This window comes from Saccopteryx leptura, chromosome 5 (assembly GCF_036850995.1).
Source record: "Saccopteryx leptura isolate mSacLep1 chromosome 5, mSacLep1_pri_phased_curated, whole genome shotgun sequence".
Lineage (NCBI taxonomy): Eukaryota > Metazoa > Chordata > Mammalia > Chiroptera > Emballonuridae > Saccopteryx > Saccopteryx leptura.
Window position 1 is genome coordinate 56,585,949 of NC_089507.1, and position 23,234 is coordinate 56,609,182.

The window sequence follows — 23,234 nt, forward strand, 5'->3', positions numbered from 1 at the left end:
TAAAGACTTACAAATATTTCACAATTTATCATCAAAAATATATAGTTGCATGGGTTTTACAGAAAGGGACTTAGTTGAGAGAGGAAGTAAAGCAAGAACAACTCCACCCAGAGGGGGCGCCTTTCCCTAATTCCAGCAATGGAACTACATGTGCTAGCAAAAAGCCTGTTTACAATTAAACAGAGAGAGAGAGAGAGAGAGAGAGAGAGAGAGAGAAGTGCACTAAGTAGGTAGCAGTGGGATGAGGGAAAAACTAAATGAGAGAAACACTTAAGTTGGCATTAATAACAGCTGTATAGTAAAGACATAAAAGTTAGAATATTCAAATTTGTTAGATAACGCTATTTTATTCATGCTTTAAGCCTCATTTAATTCAAAAAAGTCGTAGGATAGGATCATCTGGATTTTAAAATATCTTGTTAATAACATTACTAAATCTATAAAATTTGTACAATCTCTACCCTGTAGAGTTTGTGACCATAAAGAAACATAACGACCATAAAACCAAGTGAAGAGCATTTTATTCTTCCATTGATAATTCAGAAACCCCCAAAACCTGCAGAGCTTCAGGTGATCAGGGAGAATATCTACAATTACAATCCAGCACTATGAAAAAGAATTGGGTATTTTATTCTCTCTCATTATTTTAATACCCTCATCCTTTAACTTATCATTTCTTTTACAAATGTAGGAATGCATGCGCGTGCGCGCACGCACACACACACACACACACACACACACACAGTCAAACCTGTAAATACACTCCCCTTAGAGCTCTTTATGATGTTCTTTTCAGATATGACCTTTGCAAACAGCTTACTCAACCAAAATTAGATCAGAATGAAATCTGAAGGATGTTCCATCCTTTATTATTTTAAATTAGCTAGGAACTAACTCTTCAATATTTATGACCACTCACTGAAAATACATAGTTGTGCTACTGGGAAAATAAGGTTGCCTTGAGGAGAGCTACAAAAAAAATAAAAAACCTGATTTGAAAGTCCAAGTTAATAACCTCCACAATTTTAATAGGGCAATGTTGTAAATGACACCTAAATTAATAAGTACAGCAAGAGAATGACCTCTGTGGATTCCAATTAGAATAAGCATATTGAGGAAGAAAGATGGGGCCTCACACTACAGTTTTGGGTGGTAGTCATGGCTTATGTCATGAAGAGAAGAAGAAACAAAATTAAAGCCTGAATATAAATAAAGTATTCCTCTGTTGCTTATTCCGCAAATCTGTATTATTTGAAGTATAAGAATTGTCAAAGGTTTAAACAATTTTTGAAAGAAACTCTAAGTATGAATAGTGGCTAGAACATGCGTGTTGAAGATCTATTGACTCAAATATCTGCTCCATCATTTATTAGTTCAATGATTTGACCTAGTTTTTTAATATTTCTGAGCCTCGTGTTTCTTATCTGAAAACAAGTTCATTAATATCTAACTTATAGAATATACAAAAATGCCTAGGACAGACTTGCTTACATGACAGGTGCCCAATTGCTCTATTCCTTCTTTCTCCTCTTCCTTCTTAGATATCTAAGAATAACCTTAGAGGGTACCAGTATGTTCTAAAATGGGGACACATAGGACATTTCTCTGGAAGTAACTGGTATATTTTGCCAACAATATAATTGTTATCTTTTAGCAAAGCAGTCTCCTTGCTAACAATTATATAAATAAGAAAACATTCTGTATAAGTGAATAGTGCCCCCAGAAGGTAGTGTGGCATAGTGTGTAAGACTATGGGCTCTCAGGCCTTACTACCTGGGCTTGAATCCCGACTCTGCCCTCTGTATGACCTTGGAAATATTTCTTAATCTTTTTCTGCTTAAGTGTTCTTAGCTGCAAAATGGAGATTAATATAAACATCTTCTCTTAGGGATGTGAAAATTAAATGACCTGATCCACAAAAAAATTTAAAACAGTGCTTCATACACCACAGTTTGATTGAATGTAAGGTCATTATACTAAAATTTTAACTGTAGAAAACAGAGAAATTCAGGGTGATTCTTTACAATGGAGAAATGCATTTTCATTATTAAGATGTTGAGGGGAATATGGGGGAGGAGGAGATGCATTCAAGGTGACCCTAGAATCTATGTAAACACAATTAATTGAAGAAAAAAAAGAAATTGAATGCAAGGTCATTGTGCTAAAGTTTCAACCCTAGAAATTTAAGATGATTTTTTTATAGTGAAGTCATGCACTTTCATTATTAAGAAATGTTCATCAGGATTCTTCAGGAAGTGAATGTACTCAGTTTGTTGATGAGAAGGGTGCCTGGTATAGCAACAGAGTGTTCAGTAGAGATGCAAGTCATGGATTGACTTTTGTGCTCACCATGTGCAAGGCCTTGTGACACTCTCACAGCTCCTAACTCTCCATTGTTTGGAGATTTCCCATCCAGAAATTTAGACAGTATGTTTTATCTTATTTATATGATTCACAATAGATGTTTTCATTACCTTAGGCTTATTTTAATATTAAAAAAAGCCTCTTATAAAGGTGATGGATTCTATTTGAGGTAGGTAAATCATAATGAAAGAATAATCACACTTCTATGAGTGTGTTTTCCTGTTGAAATCAAAACTCAGTAACTATTAATAGGAATCTTGAATAGGTGAATTTCAGGGAATGTTAATGTTTGACTGAATCAGTCAGAGCTCTTCCAGATTAGTGTAACATGCCCAAAGCATCACCTCGGTGTTTCTGTCACACTCCTGTCCAGGGAAGATAGAGGGGCTCCACAAACTCTTTGACACTAGTGAGATAGTAGTGCATGTTTGCTGTAAATTTCAGGGAAGCCCCAAAGATTAGCCATGGAAGGTCATTTTCATTAGAAGTATAAGAAAAAGGTAAAAATAAAAGAGCTCATAGATCCTTCTGATGCCTGGTATGGCCAACTGGGCCATCAGCAAAAGTCCATGTGACTACTGCTCCCCTCTCCTTGCTTTTTGGTTCTGGCAAACACTGAAGAGCCTGTCTGTCTCCTACTTGTGCCTCAGGTATGTTCTTATTATCTTCATCCTCTTCCTCACCTTCTCATGACAGAGGAAAGCAATGTGTATTATTACTGTTTGTACCAAATACAAAGCTATTAACTCCCAACTCCAAATCCATGTGCCCTGCTTTCCTCTGGTCCACTGGGATTGTGAAAATGATTTTCTTCCTTTGCCAGCTGTTCCTGAAAGGTTCATACCAACAGGGGGCACTAGAGGGAGTCTGGACAGATGGAGGAGAGGAGAAGGTTTGGTTCTTCCTGTTGCTTGCTCTTTGGGTCAGTGCCCCTCAGCAATGGCTTTTGACCCTGGCAGAGGCACTTGGTCTCAGGAGGCAGCACCTTCTGTTGGCATCCTCAGAACGATCCCACCTAGCCTTCCTCAGAGATCTGAGTGCAATTCTCTGGGAAATCTCCCAACTTCCAGCTTTAGATCACCCCAAATGCTTCCCTTGTTTTACCCAGTGTGGGGATTTGACTGCTTCTTCAAGTACCATCTCTGATATCCATCCTAGTGTCCTCTGTTTCCTTTTTCAGTTTCCAGTGGTTGTTTAACCAGGTTTTTACATTAAATTCTCTCTATTGAAACATCCAGTGTGATAATAGATCTACCATGTCTTGTAGATGTAAGAAACATCCAATTTGTAGAGAATTTTTATGAGTTTATTTGAGCCAAACTGATAACAAATGCCAGAAAGCAAGAACTCAAACACTCAGGAATTGCAGTTTTGCAAGTTCTTGTCTAAATCTGGAATTAAGATGGGAACATAAGAAAGACTACATGATGGTACAAGAGAACAAGATGGGGTTGGATTATGGGATAGTTAAGATTCTGAGCTCTCTTGAGGGTGGTTACACTTCCAAGGGGTCTGAAAAAGAAGTACAGTATTTCAAAGGCGTGTAAACCTAAATGCTCAAGAAAAATAGGGCTTGCCTAAAGCAACGATAAATCTTTTACTAAAGAAGTTATATGCCTGAGGCTGACTACTCCCTATGACCTGCCCAGTTAGGAACCTATGATCAAATTACTTTGTGAGGTTACTTTCGGTTAGATTTATTACAGTGCCCTTTTGTCCACAGCCTGCTCTAATACATTTGGGAAAATGGTGGCAACAATATAAAGTTAAAACACCATTTTTCATCCTTCTCCATAGCCCTATCTGTGTCATCCTCTCTCCTACATGAATATGCAAGTTACCCAGCAAAATGTTCATTTCTAAATAAGTTCTAAGCAAATAATGGCTTAAAATATAAACTTGCACATATTAACATTTTCCAAAAGTATTTGATAGTTATGCTTTAAGCTACATTTAGATAGAAATAGAAATATTTACATTGTTTCAAATGTTTGGCACTGAGTTGGACACTATCAAAAAGATAAGGTTAGAAGGATGGTACACAATAACACCCCTGTCCTCAAGGAAGTGTGCTTCAAGGAGGAAAAGCCAAAGTACACACATTAATAAGAGGAATATATATGAATAATATAATTATAAATTGGGTTGGAGGTGCAGACCACAGATGTATTAAGAGATGAGAAATAAAAGAGGTCATTGTATGTCAAAGTATCTGGGAGGACTTCACAATAGGTTGCAGTGGACTTGGACGGATATAGACATGGAAAGAGGATTGGAAAAACTGTCCAGACTGGGAAGCAGAATGAACACGGGCAAGGAAATGAAACATTAGACTTTGATATACATATCCAAAGGGACCAATTAATGTGAGTTTGCCATTATACAAATTTACCATATAGTTTTGTCATAGATTCTCTTTGGTTTGCCACCTAAGTAGAACTCAGACTCCAGTGAACTTGTAGTCAAGCCAACTGGCATTCCATCTGCCACTTAACAGGAACCTCTGTGAAAATCAAACTCAAGTGTCACTCAACTGTGGCCATTTAGAACCATACTCTTACATTTTTACCAACAGCTGGGGATTTGATAGTTGGGATCAATATCTTGGTAATCCTTTTGATTGACTAGGAGGTTTGTCCAAGAAGTTTCTATCCTTCGTGAATGATTTGGACTCAAATACTAAATGCAACTATTTGTTGGAGAAACCTTCAGGAACTTAATTAGAATCAAATCTCTAGAATCAATCTATTTAAAATAAAATGAAGTTGTGTCATTAATCACCAAACTGACTGCTAAGCAAGTTATGACATTTTATACCTGGTTAAAATCCGGTCTGAAAGTGAAACTTGAAAGACTCATGAGGAATCAAGTAGATTATGCAACCACCTTCACCAAGTTCTTTTATAAACCAGTGAGTCCAAATGGGAGCAGAGTTCTTTAATTTATAAACAAGAAGATAATAATAGAATTAAATCCTGACCTTTCCCATAAAAGCAAACACCCTATTCTGGGACCCTGCCCTTCTCTAATTTACAGTAATGTAATCCATATGGAAGAAGTCAGTGCGTGTTTGGGAACCAACTGCTACACTTTCTTTTCCATCACAAAAGCCAGTTGTTCTTCAGAACCATGCATCAGGATCACATTACATTATGAAGCATTAAAAAATGGGGACTGAGCTCAGACCTCCCGCTGAAAATTTAAGTTGTCAGTTGTTAGGCAGAAAATCAATCAGAAATGCATTTGAGACAATGGCATGCTGCCTGGAATTACACTGGGGCTAGAAAAAATCAGCCCAGAGGCAACCGAATGCTAATGGCTGGAGATACCCACATCGCTTGACAAGGCTGATCAATTTATTTAGACACATTTGCGAAACGGAAATGTGCTGGTGCCAAGTCTCAGATTTGCATACAATTATAGCAGAGCATTCGCAAAGTTTTCTCAGAAGGATCAAGATAGTCTATTCCTCAAGATGTGCCAGTAACTTCAAAATCGTTACAGATCGTTTTAACTAACTTACATTTCTATACCTAGGTCTCACGAAGGTACTGTTTGGGTAATTTACCCTTCGCATTGTTGCAGATGCTCTTGGAAAATACTTGGGTAGCCAGTATTGCTGCAAACCCATCATAGCCCCTTGCAGAGTGAGTGGGAGGCAGGCAAAAATCCTGGGCCACACTTCACCTATAGATTAGTCTTACTTCCAAAGTCATAATAGAATTGGTTAGACTCTTATTGCCAGTAAAATCAGACTTGCCCCTAAAAGTAATAATATTAAAAATAATAGCTAACATGATGTGAGCACTTACTACGTGTCCATCACAGTGCTAAAGCCTTTACATGCTCCTGTAACCCTCCCAACAATCTTAAGAAGCAAGATATCTAATCTTAGTTTTATAAATAAGGAAACTGAAGTTTTTAGAGAATCAGTCATGTATTCAAAGTCACTTGGCTTACCAGAGGAACCAGAAACCAGGGTCAAGCTGAAGGAGCCTGGATCTCCATGACCACCACTTGGCAATGCTACCTCCCACACATAGTTAAGCATCCATGCACAGAGAAAAACTCCAAATTAAGGACCACTGCCTCAATCCAAAGCCAAACACCTCCAAAATGTTTCTGTGCCAATTATTTTGGGAAAGCCAGGGAGCCTGGCCCTATCACACCTAGAATCCTACAGGGTCAGGGTTATAGTATCTTTATGATTGTTATCTTAAATATGGAATTTTGATTATGTGTCAGAAAGTCTAAGGCCAGACTTTGCTCATGTTCCGAGACTCATTAACCAATCACTAAACAACTAGCAATCTCTGTAGTAGAGATATGCCTTTCTACATGTCCCCACTCTCCATGGTTCATGCTTTTGCTTGGTTCTCTGGAATCTGTCAAACACAGGTGTGTTTATTTGGGCACTCCTGTCTTCACCACGGGGACAATGTGTGTGACTACTGAGAGGAAGTGCATTCAATGCTATGATTAAATCATCCAAAGACTTTCAAGTATTTATTCTACTTAAATATGCCTGTGAGGAGAAGAGATATTCCCATTTTACAGTTACAAAGATTAAGGCACAGAGAAGTGACAAAACTAAAACTTTCCAGCACTTGGCTAAGTGTGCTATTGGAGTTCAGCCCATCTTTGGTAATGAAATAGATAATAACTGAAACATCTGCTTCTGCTGCCCAGGCTCTCTGAACTCTGGCTTGATGCTCCTTGCTGCAGGGCATATATTTTATAACCTTTAATGTTTGTTTCCACCTAAACTCCTTCACTTTTGCTTTCACCCAGTTAACTCATAATCAAGTTCTCTTTCCAACCTATGCTTTAAGTGCAACAACTGTGTTTCCAACCAGGCAACTGTGCACAGGCTGGTTGGGGATTAACATGAGATGATTTCCCTTCTTAAGAAAATGTTGCTGAGACAGCACAGTGTAACTGTTACATATACAAATACTGGAACCAAAATGCTTAGGCTCCAATTCCAACTTTAATCATGTATGAGACCTTGAGAAAATTAATTAATAACTTGGTACCTCATTTTTCCCATCTACAAAATGACAGTAAATATGGTACCTAATTCATAGTCATTCTGAAAATTAAAGTTCGTGTTAAGCCTCTAAACTAATTCTGAAATATATTAAATGTTTGCTGTTTTTTACTAAACAACCCTCCTTCTTCAATCTCAGAGAAATAATTTTTATGCTAAGACTTTCTTACTTTCCATCAATCTCATTCAGAAGGTTCTAATCAAATAAAATTTAGCATCTACAACTTCTTCCTCTCCTCCCTTCCTCTGAACCACACTCAAGGTTGACACGTAGTTGTTGGACTCTACCTCAGTCCCAAATGCAGGCTGTGGATATGGCAGTTTTTCTCTTAAAAAGTCAGGCTCTGATATAGACAGAGATGGTTCCAAATTTCTAGAAATAACCCTCACTATAGATGTCACTTCTTAGTTAAATCACAAGCCATATCTGTCTCTAAGAGCCTGTATATTATCATAAAGTTCTCAGAAATCCCCTTCTCACCTCCACCTCCCATCTCTGGCACTATCCTGGGAAATTTGGCAACATGGACTTCAGAGTCCAATGGTCTCGATAGAAATACACAAGCAACTTTCTCTCTTCAGGTGTGTTTTTTCTTCCTTTTTCAATTTCAGGTTGCTCACAGTCACAGGCACTGCTTCTTCCGTTGGAATAGAATTTTAGCTGGTGCATGTAAACTAGATTAAAGAATACATTTCCCAGCTTTTTATCGTGCCCACAAAGTCATCAGCGTAGCTGAATTAGAATATGGACAGTGAACAGGGCAGGCAGGCTTACCTGACCCTGGACCTATGGTGGCACCCTGGTCAGGACTCTGCTTGGTTTACAGGCTTTTACTTTGGAGCACTCTGCAAATCTGTGTAGGGGACCTAGGCATCTGGTGTGGTCTGCTTAGTGGAAAATCATAACCAGTTGAATGGAGCCTGCCTACATGGTCTGAATACAAAATGCATAGTGTTGTCAATCTTGGAAATAGTCTTTCCTTTTTTTGTAAAAGTAATGGTTCTGAGGAAATAAATGTAGAGACCCTTATGTACAAACCTGTGCATAAACAACTTTTGTATAAACATATAGGATAGCTTTTTTGAACTTATACAGCTGTACATAAAACTAGCTGATGTTAGTTAAGCCTATGTCAACAGCTTGGATGTTTTTCACTTTTACATTTGGAACTTTTTGTTGTTGTTGATAAAAGCTGCATATGCTGTGTGTGAATTAAAAAAGAAAAAATATGTAGCCATGTGACTAAGTTCTGGCCAATGAGATGTGAGTATAAGCAATGTATATGACTTCTAGGTTGTGTCCTTAAAAGGGAAGGGAATCACTTTTCTGCTCTCATACGATGTTGGATTTGGTGGCAAGACAACTTGGACCATGTGGATAAGAGCAATAACAAGAGACAGAGAAACAACAAACAGAAGAAGCCTGGGTTTCTGAAGAATCTAATAGAGCAGAGCTCCCATACCAGCCTTCGGCCCCCTATCTTAGAACTATATACATCAATCAGAAATTATATAAAAGGTTTAATGCACTGTAATCTTGTGTCTTTTTCACATACAGCTTAATCTACCTCTTAACTAATACCCATTTTGTACTCTTTTTCAAGGAATTTACTTCTATTCTGATTTTAGATGTAAGCTCACACAAGAGCTGTTACATTTCCTTGATTCTAAACTTCTTTCATTTTCTTTTCTAAAGTGCATGCTTAATTGTATATAAATTTCACTTAAAGGTTGTGTTTTGTTATTTTATATAAAAGTAATAATACCTTTGTTGCCAAAATATAATTTTCCCCCAGATATTTTATAAAAATTTGATGTAGGACATTAGACTTACCTGGCATCCATTTCCTTGATTTCCATATAGTTTACACCAAAATTCCACATTTCTGAATGATAATGATGCATATTATATCTGTTTCATAATCTTACTTACTCCTTTCTTATTTTCAATCATATAACTAGTTAGACATAAAACCTAGGTTTAGAAAAGCAAAAATGTGGTTAGGTACATCTCCAATGCTGTGTAACATTTTTTCACCAATAACAGATTTCTTTCAAGCATTTGGTATACAGTTTATATCTTTAAACATCCTAGTGGGTATTTTAGTTCACTAATATTAATGTTTTAAAATTAAAATAAAATTTATAATATCACTTTTCATTTCAAATACCAATTTCCTCAAATATATCTATGTAAGATTTATTGTAGGTATCAATGTGTTTTTTTAGTTGTTATTTCAATTTGTGGATTTTTTTCCTAATTAATATTTAGTTTATTAAGGTTATCAAGTCAAAATATAATTTGCTTAAGCTTTTGATTTTAATTTACAGGTTTTATTCTATTATAAATGTCTCTTTAGGGGGTAGAGAAAATGAGTGAAGATAAACAAAATGTGGGCCCTGGCCAGTTGGCTCAGTGGTAGAGTGTGTGTGGAAGCCCAGTGTGTAGAAGTCCCAGGGGAGGGCACACAGGAGAAGTGCCCATCTGCTTCTTCACCCTTCCCCCTCTTCTTTTTCTCTGTCTCTCTCTTCCCCTCCTGCAGCCAAGGCTCCATTGGAGCAAAGCTGCCTGGGTGCTGAGGATGGCTCCATGGCCTCCATCTCAGGCACTAGAATGGCTCTGGTTGCAACAGAGTAACATTCTAGATAGGCAGAAGATCACCCCCAGTGGGCTAGCCAGATGGATCCCAGTCAAGAACGTGTGGGAGTCTGTCTCTCTGCCTCTCCACTTCTCACTTCAGAAAAATACAAAAAAAAAAAAAGATAATAAAAAATGTACAAACATATAGTTATAAAACAAATTCTGGACATATAATGTACAGCATGGTGACTATAGTCAACAATACTGTATTATATATTTGAAAGCTGACAAGAAAATAGATCTTCTTTTAAATTAAAGTTATTAGGGTGACATTGGTTAATAAGATCATATATGTTTCAATTGCACATTTCTATGATACATGATGTGTATATTGCATTGTGGGCCACCACCCACAGTCTAGTTTCCTCCCATTGCCGTATATTTGTTCCCCTTTATCCTTTATCACCCCCACACCCCTCTTCCCTCTGCCAGCCACCATAATGTTTTCTGTGTCTGTGAGCTTTTGTTTGTTTTACATGTTTTTTTCATCTGTTGCTTTCAGTTTTATATCCCACATATGAGTGAAATGTACTGATTCTTGACTTTTCCTGTCTGTTTTATTTCACTTAACATAATATTTTCAAAATCCATCCATGTTGCTGCAAATGGCAGTATTTCATCTTTTCTTATGGCTGAATAGTATTCCATTGCATATATGTACCACATCTTCTTTATCCAGTCATCTATCTAAGGACACTTTGGTTGTTTCCATGTCTTGGCCACTGTGACCAATGCTGCAATAAACATAAGGGTACACATATATCTTTGTGAATAAATGTTTTTAAATTTTTCAGGTAGAAATAAAACCAAACTTAAACTGTGACAACAGAGGAAAAAAAGGGGGGAGAGGATGGAGATTAACAGTAGCAAAGGACGATGAAGTGCAGAAATACTCATAAGATAAGGTACTACAATGAATATGGTAGGTACCCTTTTCATTACTTAATGGTAACCACCCTTGAAAAAACCACCACAAAAACACTTGACTTAAAAAAGGTAGCAACAGAGGAAAGAAGTATGGGACACAAACAAACAAAAACAAATGATAGAAAAACAAAAGAGAAGAATCAAACAAGATACAAAATTAACAGAAAGCAATTTATAAAATGGCAGTAGGGAACCCACAAGTGTCAATAATTACACTAAATGTAAATGGATTAAACTTACCAATAAAAAGACACAGAGTAGCAGAATGGATTAAAAAAAAGAAAATCCAACTATATGCTGCCTTCAAGAAACACATCTAAGCAACAAGGATAAAAACAAATTCAAAGTGAAAGGCTGGAAAACAATACTCCAAGCAAACAACACCCCAAAAAAAGCAGGTGTAGCAATACTCATATCTAATAATGCTGACTACAAGACAGAAAAAGTAATCAGAGACAAAAATGGTCATTTCATACTGATTAAGGGGAAGTTGAATCAAGAAAACATAACAATCCTTAATATATATGCACCAAACCAAGGAGCACCAAAATATATAAGACAGCTACTTATTGACCTTAAAACAAAAACTAACAAAAATACAATCATACTTGGAGACCTCAATACACCGCTGATGGCTCTAGATCAGTCATCCAAACAGAGAATCAATAAAGATATAGTGGCCTTAAAAGAAATACTAGAACACCTGGATATGATAGACATCTACAGGACACTTCATCCCAAAGCGACAGAGTATACATTTTTCTCTAGTGTACATGGAACATTCTCAAGAATTGACCATATGTTGGGCCACAAAGACAATATCAGCAAATTTAGAAAAATTGAAATTGTACCAAGCATATTTTCTGATCATAAAGCCTTGAAACTAGAATTCAACTGCAAAAAAGAGGGGGAAAAACCCACAAAAATGTGGAAACTAAACAACATACTTCTAAAAAATGAATGGGTCAAAGAAGAAATAAGCGCAGAGATCAAAAGATATATACAGACAAATGAAAATGAAAATACGACATATCAGAATCTCTGGGATGCAGCAAAAGCAGTAATAAGAGGAAAGTTCATATCACTTCAGGCCTATATGAACAAACAAGAGAGAGCCGAAGTAAACCACTTAACTTCACACCTTAAGGAACTAGAAAAAGAAGAACAAAGACAACCCAAAACCAGCCGAAGAAAGGAGATAATAAAAATCAGAGCAGAAATAAATGAAATAGAGAACAGAAAAACTATAGAAAAAATCAATAAAACAAGGAGCTGGTTCTTTGAAAAGATCAACAAAATTGACAAACCCTTGGCAAGACTCACCAAGGAAAAAAGGCACAGGACTCAAATAAATAAAATCCAAAATGAAAGAGGAGAGATCACCACAGACATCATAGATATACAAAGAATTATTGTAGAATACTATGAAAAATTATATGCCACCAAATACAACAATCTAGAAGAAATGGATAAATTCCTAGAACAATACAACCTTCCTAGACTGAGTCATGAAGAAGCAGAAAGCCTAAACAGACCAATCAGCAGGGAGGAAATAGAAAAAACTATTAAAAACCTCCCCAAAAATAAAAGTCCAGGCCCAGACGGTTATACTAGTGAATTCTATCAAACATTCAAAGAAGACTTGGTTCCTATTCTACTCAAAGTATTCCAAAAAATTGAAGAAGAAGCAATGCTTCCAAACACATTTTATGAGGCCAACATAACCCTCATCCCAAAACCTGGCAAGGATGGCACAAAGAAAGAAAACTACAGACCAATATCTCTAATGAATACAGATGCTAAAATTCTAAACAAAATACTGGCAAACCGAATACAACAACATATTAAAAAAATAATACATCATGATCAAGTGGGATTATTCCCAGAATCTCAAGGATGGTTCAACATACGCAAAACGGTTAACGTAATACACCATATCAACAAAACAAAGAACAAAAACCACATGATCTTATCAATAGATGCAGAAAAGGTTTTCGATAAAATACAACACAATTTTATGTTTAAGACTCTCAACAAAATGGGTATAGAAGGAAAATATCTCAACATGATAAAGGCCATATATGATAAACCATCAGCTAACATCATATTAAATAGCACTAAACTGAAGGCTTTCCCCCTTAAATCAGGAACAAGACAGGGTTGTCCACTCTCTCCACTCTTATTTAATGTGGTACTAGAGGTTCTAGCCAGAGCAATCAGACAAGACAAAAAAATAAAAGGCATCCATATCGGAAAAGAAGAAGTAAAGGTATCACTTTTTGTTGATGATATGATCCTATACATCGAAAACCCGAAGGACTCCACAAAAAGATTATTAGAAACAATAAACCAATACAGTAAGGTCGCAGGATACAAAATTAACATACAAAAGTCCATAGCCTTTCTATATGCCAACAATGAAATATTAGAAAATGAACTCAAAAAAATAATCCCCTTCACGATTGCAACAAAAAAAATAAAATACCTAGGAATAAACATAACAAAGAATGTAAAGGACCTATATAACGAAAACTACAAGGCATTATTAAGAGAAATAGAAAAAGACACAATGAGATGGAAAAATATTCCTTGTTCTTGGATAGGAAGAATAAATATAATTAAAATGGCCATATTACCCAAAGCAATATATAAATTTAATGCAATTCCCATCAAAATTCCTATGAGATTTTTTAAAGAAATGGAACAAAAAATCATAAGATTTATATGAAACTATAAAAAACCCCGAATAGCCAAAACAATCCTAAGGAAAAAGAATGAAGCTGGGGGCATTACAATACCTGACTTTAAACTATATTATAGGGCCACGATAATCAAAACAGCATGGTATTGGCAGAAAAATAGACATTCAGACCAATGGAACAGAATAGAAAGCCCAGAAATAAAACCACATATATATGGTCAAATAATCTTTGATAAAGGGGCCAACAACACAAAATGGAGAAAAGAAAGCCTCTTCAACAAATGGTGTTGGGAAAACTGGAAAGCCACATGCAAAAGAATGAAACTCGACTATAGCCTGTCCCCGTGTACTAAAATTAATTCAAAATGGATCAAAGACCTAAATATAAGACCTGAAACAATAAAGTACATAGAAGAAGACATAGGTACTAAACTCATGGACCTGGGTTTTAAAGAACATTTTATGAACTTGACTCCAATGGCAAGAGAAGTGAAGGCAAAGATAAATGAATGGGACTACATCAGAATAAAAAGTTTTTGCTCAGCAAGAGAAACTGATATCAAAATAAACAGACAGCCAACTAAATGGGAAATGATATTTTCAAACAACAGCTCAGATAAGGGCCTAATATCCAAAATTTACAAAGAACTCATAAAACTCAACAACAAACAAACAAACAATCCAATAAAAAAATGGGAAGAGGACATGAACAGACACTTCTCCCAGGAAGAAATACAAATGGCCAACAGATATATGAAAAGATGCTCAGCTTCATTAGTTATTAGAGAAATGCAAATCAAAACTACAATGAGATACCACCTCACACCTGTTAGATTAGCTATTATCAACAAGACGGGTAATAGCAAATGTTAGAGAGGCTGCGGAGAAAAGGGAACTCTCATCCACTGTTGGTGGGACTGTAAAGTAGTACAACCATTATGGAGGAAAGTATGGTGGTTCCTCAAAAAACTGCAAATAGAACTACCTTATGACCCAGCAATCCCTCTACTGGGTATATACCCCAAAACCTCAGAAACATTGATACGTAAAGACACATGTAGCCCCATGTTCATTGCAGCACTGTTCACAGTGGCCAAGACATGGAAACAACCAAAAAGCCCTTCAATAGAAGACTGGATAAAGAAGATGTGGCACATATACACTATGGAATACTACTCAGCCATAAGAAATGATGACATCAGATCATTTACAGCAAAATGGTGGGATCTTGATAACATTATACGGAGTGAAATAAGTAAATCAGAAAAAAACAAGAACTACATGATTCCATACATTGGTGGAATATAAAAACGAGACTAAGAGACATGGACAAGAGTGTGGTGGTTACCAGGGGTGGGGGGAGGGAGGACATGGGAGGGAGGGAGGGAGAGAGTTAGGGGGAGGGGGAGGGGCACAGAGAACTAGATAGAGGGAGGCGAAGGACAATCTGACTTTGGGGGAGGGGTATGCAACATAATTTAATGCCAAATAACCTAGACATGTTTTCTTTGAATATATGTACCCTGATTTATTAATGTCATCCCATTATCATTAATAAAAATTTATTAAAAAAAAAAATTTTTTTTTCAGGTAGATACAAGAAAAAGGATATCTGGAGTCATATGGTTAAGTCAATTTGTTTGGTTTATTTTATAAACTTCAACTCTTTAAAACATTTTAAATACATTTACATATTTAATATAATTGTCTATTTAAAATCATCTTTTGAATGTTACTATAAAAAAAACTCCAAAAGATTTTAAAATGCTACAAAATTCAATACATTAAATTTGAACTATAGTAAATTCTAAGCTGTCTTAAATAGTCAATACTATTTATAAACTTAGTAAAATATCCTATGTATTTTAACTTAATCATGTCTAAATTAGCTACTTAACTATATATTTTGAATTGGAATTGTAATATTGATGCATTTATAACACATTCAATTCTCTTTAAATTTAAATATACACCTATTGTAGTTAAATTAGCATTAAAGTATTAATATTAAAGATTTAAGTCAGTGGTTCTCAAAGTTTTTGAAGTCGGGGTGCATTTAAAATTTTACAAATAGCCTGACCAGGAGGTGGCGCAGTGGATAGAGCGTCGGACTGGGATGTGGAGAACCCAGGTTCGAGACCCCGAGGTCACCAGCTTGAGTGCCAGCTCATCTGGTTTGAGCAAAGCTCATCAGCTTGGACCCAAGGTCGCTGGCTCGAGCAAGGGGTTACTCGGTCTGCTGAAGGCCCACAGTCAAGGCACATATGAGAAAGCAATCAATGAACAACTAAAGTGCCCCAACGAAAAACTGATGATTGATGCTTCTCATTTCTCCATTCCTGTCTGTCTGTCCTTATCTATCCCTCTCTCTGACTCTCACTCTGTCTCTGTAAAAAAAAATAAAAATAAAATAAATAAATAAATAAATTTTAAAATTTTACAAATAATTGTAGGTGTACTATATACAAATTTCTGAGAAATATGTTATAATAATTAAGTAAAATTTACAGAAAAAATATAAAGTCAAAGTGTGCTTTTATGGTAATTAAATGAAATAAATATGACAAAATTAAATTTATTCTGATATTAAAAAACATTTTTGTTACATTTTTTGAGTTATGCTTTTTAGAATTCATAAAAAAGAGGGATTAAAAAATTAAAAAATGACAAAAAAGTTATCTTTCTATATATATAGATAGATAGATAGATACATTCTTAGTAAGATTTAGTAAATTCGGCAGGTGTCTGCGTGAATGTGTTAAGTTTCTTCATTCTTGTGTTTATAAGAAACATGAGCCTGATGTGTCCTAGCAATTTCTTCAATGTTTGGGCATACATTTGAAAGGCAAACTTTCATTTCCTCGTCAATACATTGAAGAATTTCTCTCTTTTTACTCTTAATTGTGTTGAGTGCAGAAAACCCCACCATACATATCATCTTAACCTTACAGCAAACAAAGAATAGAAGAAACTTGCCTCCAGTCTTTCCAGGGAACATGGGGGGTAGTGTAAACAATCCAGCACCACAGCTTAACAGCCTTTTGCAACCTAATCAGGTAAGTGAGGTGGGGGGTTGGGCAGACTGTCAGCTTACAGCCAATTCCCCACACCTCTGTCTTCCAAAAATCTAAACTCCAAAAACCCTGTTGGTTTTTTGGTCCCCAGTAGGCAAATATTTCTCTGGAATACCATAGGGCACACCTGGAAATCTTCTAGGGTGCACCAGTGTGCCCTGGTGCACACTTTGGGAACCACTAGTTTAAGTTATTATCTCTAGGTTTAATCTGTACTTCCCTTGGGTGAAATAAAAATTTTATACTAAAGAAAGCAAGTTAGAGTTTGTCATCTCAAGACAGTTGCAGTGACTGTCTTGGCATAGTGAGGTTGTTTATTGGCCAAAGGCTTTGACTTTCCACAGGTCACTGCCCCGGGGGAACCCATTGATAGAGCCATTTTGTCAAGATGGAATTCAAGCCTATGTTCTCCAAATAGGTTGGTTTTGTGTCCCTCTGAATTCAAGTTATACATTTTCTATTTCTTCAATCTAATTTTAATCTGCAAATCCTCACCAAGATTATTTCAGCAGATGATTAGATTTACCTAACTCACTTTCTGCCTGAATCCATTCTGAATACTTTTCACATTATGCTATGAGTTTCCACCACAAATTTTGCAGATATTTAAGTGACATCTGATTGAATTCTGAATAGTTTCCATCTCTATCTAATTCAATAGACCCCAAAAACCGTACTAATAACAGTAAGGAGATAGATACATTTAGACATTAGTATTAATAGTTATAGCTCATTTATAATAAATACATGGTTTCAAACTGTTTTTACATTTTGAAGTTATTTTTATCCACAATTCATGTTGTTAAACCTCTTATTTTTGTTGTTAAACACAAAAAGTAAATTTTATCTTATTTGTAATTATTTGGTTTTCTCATCACAAAAGCAATGTAATATTCCCCAGGAAAGAGGAAAATATGGCTTAAAGGCTAAACTTGTCTCCTCTGCCCCTGAAATCCCCTGCCCAACCTCATGCTAAGCTACATTATCTGTGACCTCAGAGCTGACATGTTCTCTATAAACAGCCCCTCTATAATCTTCATAGGGTTTTAGTTTTGAAATAATTTAAGACTTTCAGGAAAGGTTTAAAATAATACAAAAAATTCACATGTACAACACCAAGATTCCTCAAATATTATCATTTTATCACATTTGCTTTATCATTCTTTTTATATCTATTGATATATAATTTATTTTCTGAAACACTTGAAAGTAAGTTTTAGACAGATGTTATTATCTCTGATTACATAGTTATGATTTCTAGCAGGTTTCTTCACCATGAAGATACTGTTTTTTTCTTTGGAATTAATAAACTATTGTGGGGATTTACTTTGAGACGATGTAGTATCTTGTTTTTCATCATACTTTTACCACCTGGCTTTAGAAATCATTCGTGATTTTTGCCTAAAACAGTTATTAATTTAGTGGCTGCCAATGGGTGATTTTCTAATTTCCTCAGTCTTTCTGTCTTTATTAACTGAAATTCTACTCTAAGGAAGAACATTCTCTTCTCTTTTATTTATTTCTTTATTCAGTTATTTATATCAGTGTGGACACAAAGATTTTTATTTTATTCTTTGGGTCAAACTTGATTACTATTGAGGAGCCACTGTGCCACCTCACCTGCAGGTGTTGTAAAGTACCAAAAGCTACAGAATCAATATTAATATTTTAAGAGGCTTAAAGAACATTTTATTAATTTGGGTTAAGGTATGCAGAGAAATTTTGAGAATAGTCTCTGTACTGTGTGATTGGCATAACCAGGATGTCCCTTGGCATTGTATTGTAAATGCAAAGAGGAGGAAAACATGGATTCCCAGACATTCCACCACACCTGTGGGGAAAGGGGTGAATGGCTAGCCAGGTGCATGGAGAGAAAAACCAAAATAAACCTTTTCTTATAGCAATGAGCCATTTGCAGGCATTTGTCCCCACGGAAACTACCTCTCCTATGTAAATGCGTGTGGTTAACAAGTGTGACTCTGGACAGAGAGATGGCAGATAAACACTAGAAAATATATGAATGCCTTTTAATATGTAAAGAGACATCTTTCTACCATTGTGTTGGCTTGTAAATTTTGTTTTCTCCAAAATGATGTATGGCTTGTAAATTGAACATGGTCCTATCATGTTAAAGGACATATGACTATAACCAATAGTGGTAAAGGGCTCCTAATTGCAATTTTTGCTTCTGTACTTCCCACTTACAAAACTATAAAAACTAGGTAGAATAAAGGGCTGGCGCACTCTCCCTCAGATTTCTGTCGGAGTTGCCGCCATTTGGCCAAGCTAGACAATAAAGCTTTGGTGTGTAATCAATGGACATTGTTCGTGTCTTCCATGTTTCAAGTCCCTCTGGATTAAGCTTAACATTTGGGGGCTTGTCCGGGATTGAGGGACCGCCGTCAGTCTGCACACCGGAGCTTTCTTGTTCAACCCCCAGTAAGTAGAACAAGGTCGCGACCATTTGGTTGCCACATGAGCCCTGGCTGACAAGCCAGGAAGGGGCCAGTGGCCGTCTCTCCTCAGACGCGAGATTGGGAGATTTGGGAGGGCATCCCGCTTTTAGGGAACCCTGTTTGAGTTTAGATATTCGAGCTTGAGGGAAGAGTGGGGCCTGTTTGTTTATCTGTTTTTGCTGTTTGTCTGGGTTTTTTTTGCTGTTTGTCTATCTGTTTTTGTCACTGCATTTGTCTTGGCCCTATTCTCCCCACAGCCAGACATGGGTGGCAGAAGGGAAAGCAGAGAGGTAATGGAACTCCTCCAGAAGTGAGCACACAAAGTAAGTTAAAGCTTTTAGAGAGTGAAGCTTTTAAGTACTGTGTGGGGGGAGAGTATAGTAATAATTTGGGAGTAAATAACTATGGGAGTACTAGGTTCAAAAGTGAGGAACCTTTTTCTTTTTGTACAAATGTTTTTATTTGAGAATAAGTTGTTTAATCGGAATGAGGTAGAAACAGAGGAATGTAACCGTAAAAGCTTGGAATCTGAGAGTAACTCAGAAGATGGAAATATCACGGCTGTGGCCATTTTAAACTTTGCAGCTCTGCAGCCCTCTGCTCCCAAAGCCTTTGTCTCAGGCCCTTGGAAATCTCTGCTCCAAAGAGTGGAGGGCTGGCCTCCCCAGGCAGATGAGCCAAGAGCCAGTAAAGGGCAGGGACAAGGCCGCCTGTGGACTAGGGTTTGCGCTGACCTCACAGCTTGCCCTGCCCCATGCCTTCAAGGTGAAGCAAGCAGGCGACAGCAGAGGCAAAAGCTGTGGCTTTCCAGGTCAGCGGGGCAAAAAAGACACAAATGGCGCAGGAGAGAGCTCTGGCCAGTGCTCTAAATCCGCATACAAAAGGTGTGCAGTGGGGAAGGCACGCCCCAAATACAAGGCTCCGGACGCCACCAAGTTTCTGGTAGCACAAGCGCTAGATGCCGTGACAGCCACCACCTTGAGTCCCAGCAGCCGCCTGTGTGGCCTGGCCATGGTCCCCTTTTGGATGAGCAGGCGGCCACTCACGTGGGTGGCAAAGAAGCATGTCCCGCGGGTGCGCGCCAGTGGCAGAGGGATGTACTTCACGGATGGTACAGGCCACGTGCACAGCGCAGTCTCCTTTGCTGGAATGTGCAGCTCCTATGAGCTCGAGGCACAGTGGCAGAGGAAGCACCTCCAAGGCTGGGGGCCCCAAATCCCTGCGGCAGCGGTGGCGGGGGTGGCGGCTCTACGGCAGGCTGACCTTTGTGCGAGCGAGGTCCTCCTTGCCAGGGAGTCTCAGCCCCAGAAGAGGAGCGGGAAAATATTCCCCTCCCAGAAAAGCTAAACTTGCCTTTCAGCAGGGATTGAAATGGAGGAGTTTTGGCTGCTGGTTGTAGCAGCTATTAGAATTTATGAATGATTAGAAGACTAAGATGCTTTTTAAAGTTGTGTTATTATCTGATTTTCTTTAGTAAGTAGAAATACTTACGAGTTTGGGAAAAATACAGATTTTTTCCAATTATTCTCTTTCTCTAAACTCATTTTATTTCTTTACTGTTCTATGCCTGAAGTGAAAGTGAAGGGAATTCCTGTTTGGATGTGGCTAAACAGAATCTCATAAATGGCCATTCTCAAACCTTTTTGAGAGAGTTCTGTTTAGTTTCTCTCCTTCTGTTCCTATCATAGTAGCCCTGCATAAAGATCAAGCAGGCCAAGTTCTAATCTCTAAAATCCCAGGTTTCTCTCTGATTTGTCTACCTTGTCTGATCCTTGTTTGTGTTTGGTCTTTGTTTAATGTTATCTAAATATAATGTCTTAAGTTCTTGCATGCAAAAATTGGAAATGTCATCTTTAATATTGAGAAAAATAAGATGATATCATCCTTACAAATTTTTAATTTTAATTGGAATAAATATAGTGCGCTCATTTAAACTTAAATAAAATAGAACATGAATCCTAAAAACTTGCTAATTTTGGCTAAACTGCTTCAAACTTCAAGCTGCTGCTCTTTAATTTGCCTGTTAATTAATGGGGTAGAAATGTTTTAATAAGTATGGAAAGGTTACTTGAAAATGCATTTACTATGTTTTGTTAAGTTAACATAAAGACAAGTATTTCTTACCATTTTGAAGTAAAGGTATTATAAAGTGTGCTCAACAAATGCTTAAAGTCAATTATAAATAATCTTAAAAAGGGGGAAGGAATCATATCCTGGAACTCCTGCAAATCTATTTTATCATGCTGTTTATTTTTTTTAAAAATTTTTTTGAATACTGATGTACAGGTTTATTCAGCAGCTGAGAGACTCTGGAATCCTACAGGAGATGCCAAACTTCTTTTCTCTTCCTGCAAACTTCTACCCTCTTTTATTTAATCCAGCTGATAATGCTGTTTTGTCTTTTTCCAATCAGCTCTAGGTATACGGAAAAAGTTTATATAGGCAGATGGGGACCCTCAAACCCCTCAACAAGATCTTCTGAGCATGGCATTTAAGGTCTATAATGACCAAGAGAGGAACAGAAAAGGCAAACAGAGCCCAAAAAGAGATCAGGCAAAATACCAGCTCTTGGCATATGCCCATAAAGGCTCCAATGCCCCGAAGAGACTTCATAGGACTCCATCAGGGCCCTGCTTTAAGAGTGGAAAGGAAGGTCATTGAGCTAAAGCCTGCCAGGCTTCTCAGCCCCCACCAGGGACATGCCTTTACTATGGGAAAAGGGGACACTGGAAGGTACGCTGCCTCCTCACTCCACCAAGGGAGGGTTCAGTCTCATCTAGCCCTGCTCCAGCTACCTGTGACATGACCTTGCCAGCCTACTGAGGCTTGCCACTGAAGACTAAAGGTGCCCAGGGCCATCAGCCCCATCTCATGTCGCTGTGGACGAGCCTAGGGTATTTCTTCCAAGTAGCAGGTAAACTGATCTCCTTTCTTTTTTTCTTTTTTTTTAAATTTTTTAATTATTTATTTATTTATTCATTTTTTAGAGAGGAGAGGGAGAGACAGAGAGAGAGAGACAGAGAGAGAGAGAGAAGAGACAGAGAGAGAAGGGGGGAGGAGCTGGAAGCATCACCTCCCATATGTGCCTTGACCAGGCAAGCCCAGGGTTTCTTTTTTTTTTTTTTTTTTATAAATTTTTATTAATGTTAATGGGATGACATTAATAATTCAGGGTACATATATTCAAAGAAAACATGTCTAGGTTATCTTGTCATTAAATTATGTTGCATACCCCTCGCCCAGAGTCAGATTGTCCTCCGTCACCCTCTATCTAGTTTTCTCTGTGCCCCTCCCCCTCCCCCTAACTCTCTCCCTCCCTCCCTCCTGCGTCCTCCCTCCCCCCACCCCTGGTAACCACCACACTCTTGTCCATGTCTCTTAGTCTCATTTTTATGTTCCACCAATGTATGGAATCATGTAGTTCTTGTTTTTTTCTGATTTACTTATTTCACTCCGTATAATGTTATCAAGATCCCACCATTTTGCTGTAAATGATCTAATGTCATCATTTCTTATGGCTGAGTAGTATTCCATAGTGTATATGTGCCACATCTTCTTTATCCAGTCTTCTATTGAAGGGCTTTTTGGTTGTTTCCATGTCTTGGCCACTGTGAACAGTGCTGCTATGAACATGGGGCTGCATGTGTCTTTACGTATCAATGATTCTGAGGTTTTGGGGTATATACCCAGTAGAGGGATTGCTAAGCCCAGGGTTTCAAACTGGCGACCTCAGCATTTCCAGGTCAACGCTTTATCCACTGAGCCCCCACAGGTCAGGCTGATCTGCTTTCTTATGGACACAAGGGCCACTTATTATGCCTTGCCTGAATATTCAGGGGTTTTTTTTATTCATCCCTCGAAGATCTCTGTTGTGGGTGTTGATAGCCTTATTTTCTGCTGCTTTGTTTAATATATAGTGTTTCCTTTATTTCTCTTGCCTCAATGTCCCATGCCTATTTTAGGCTGGGACTTATTCCTAATTTAGACGAATTTACCTCTGCTACCCAGGATAGTGTATCTA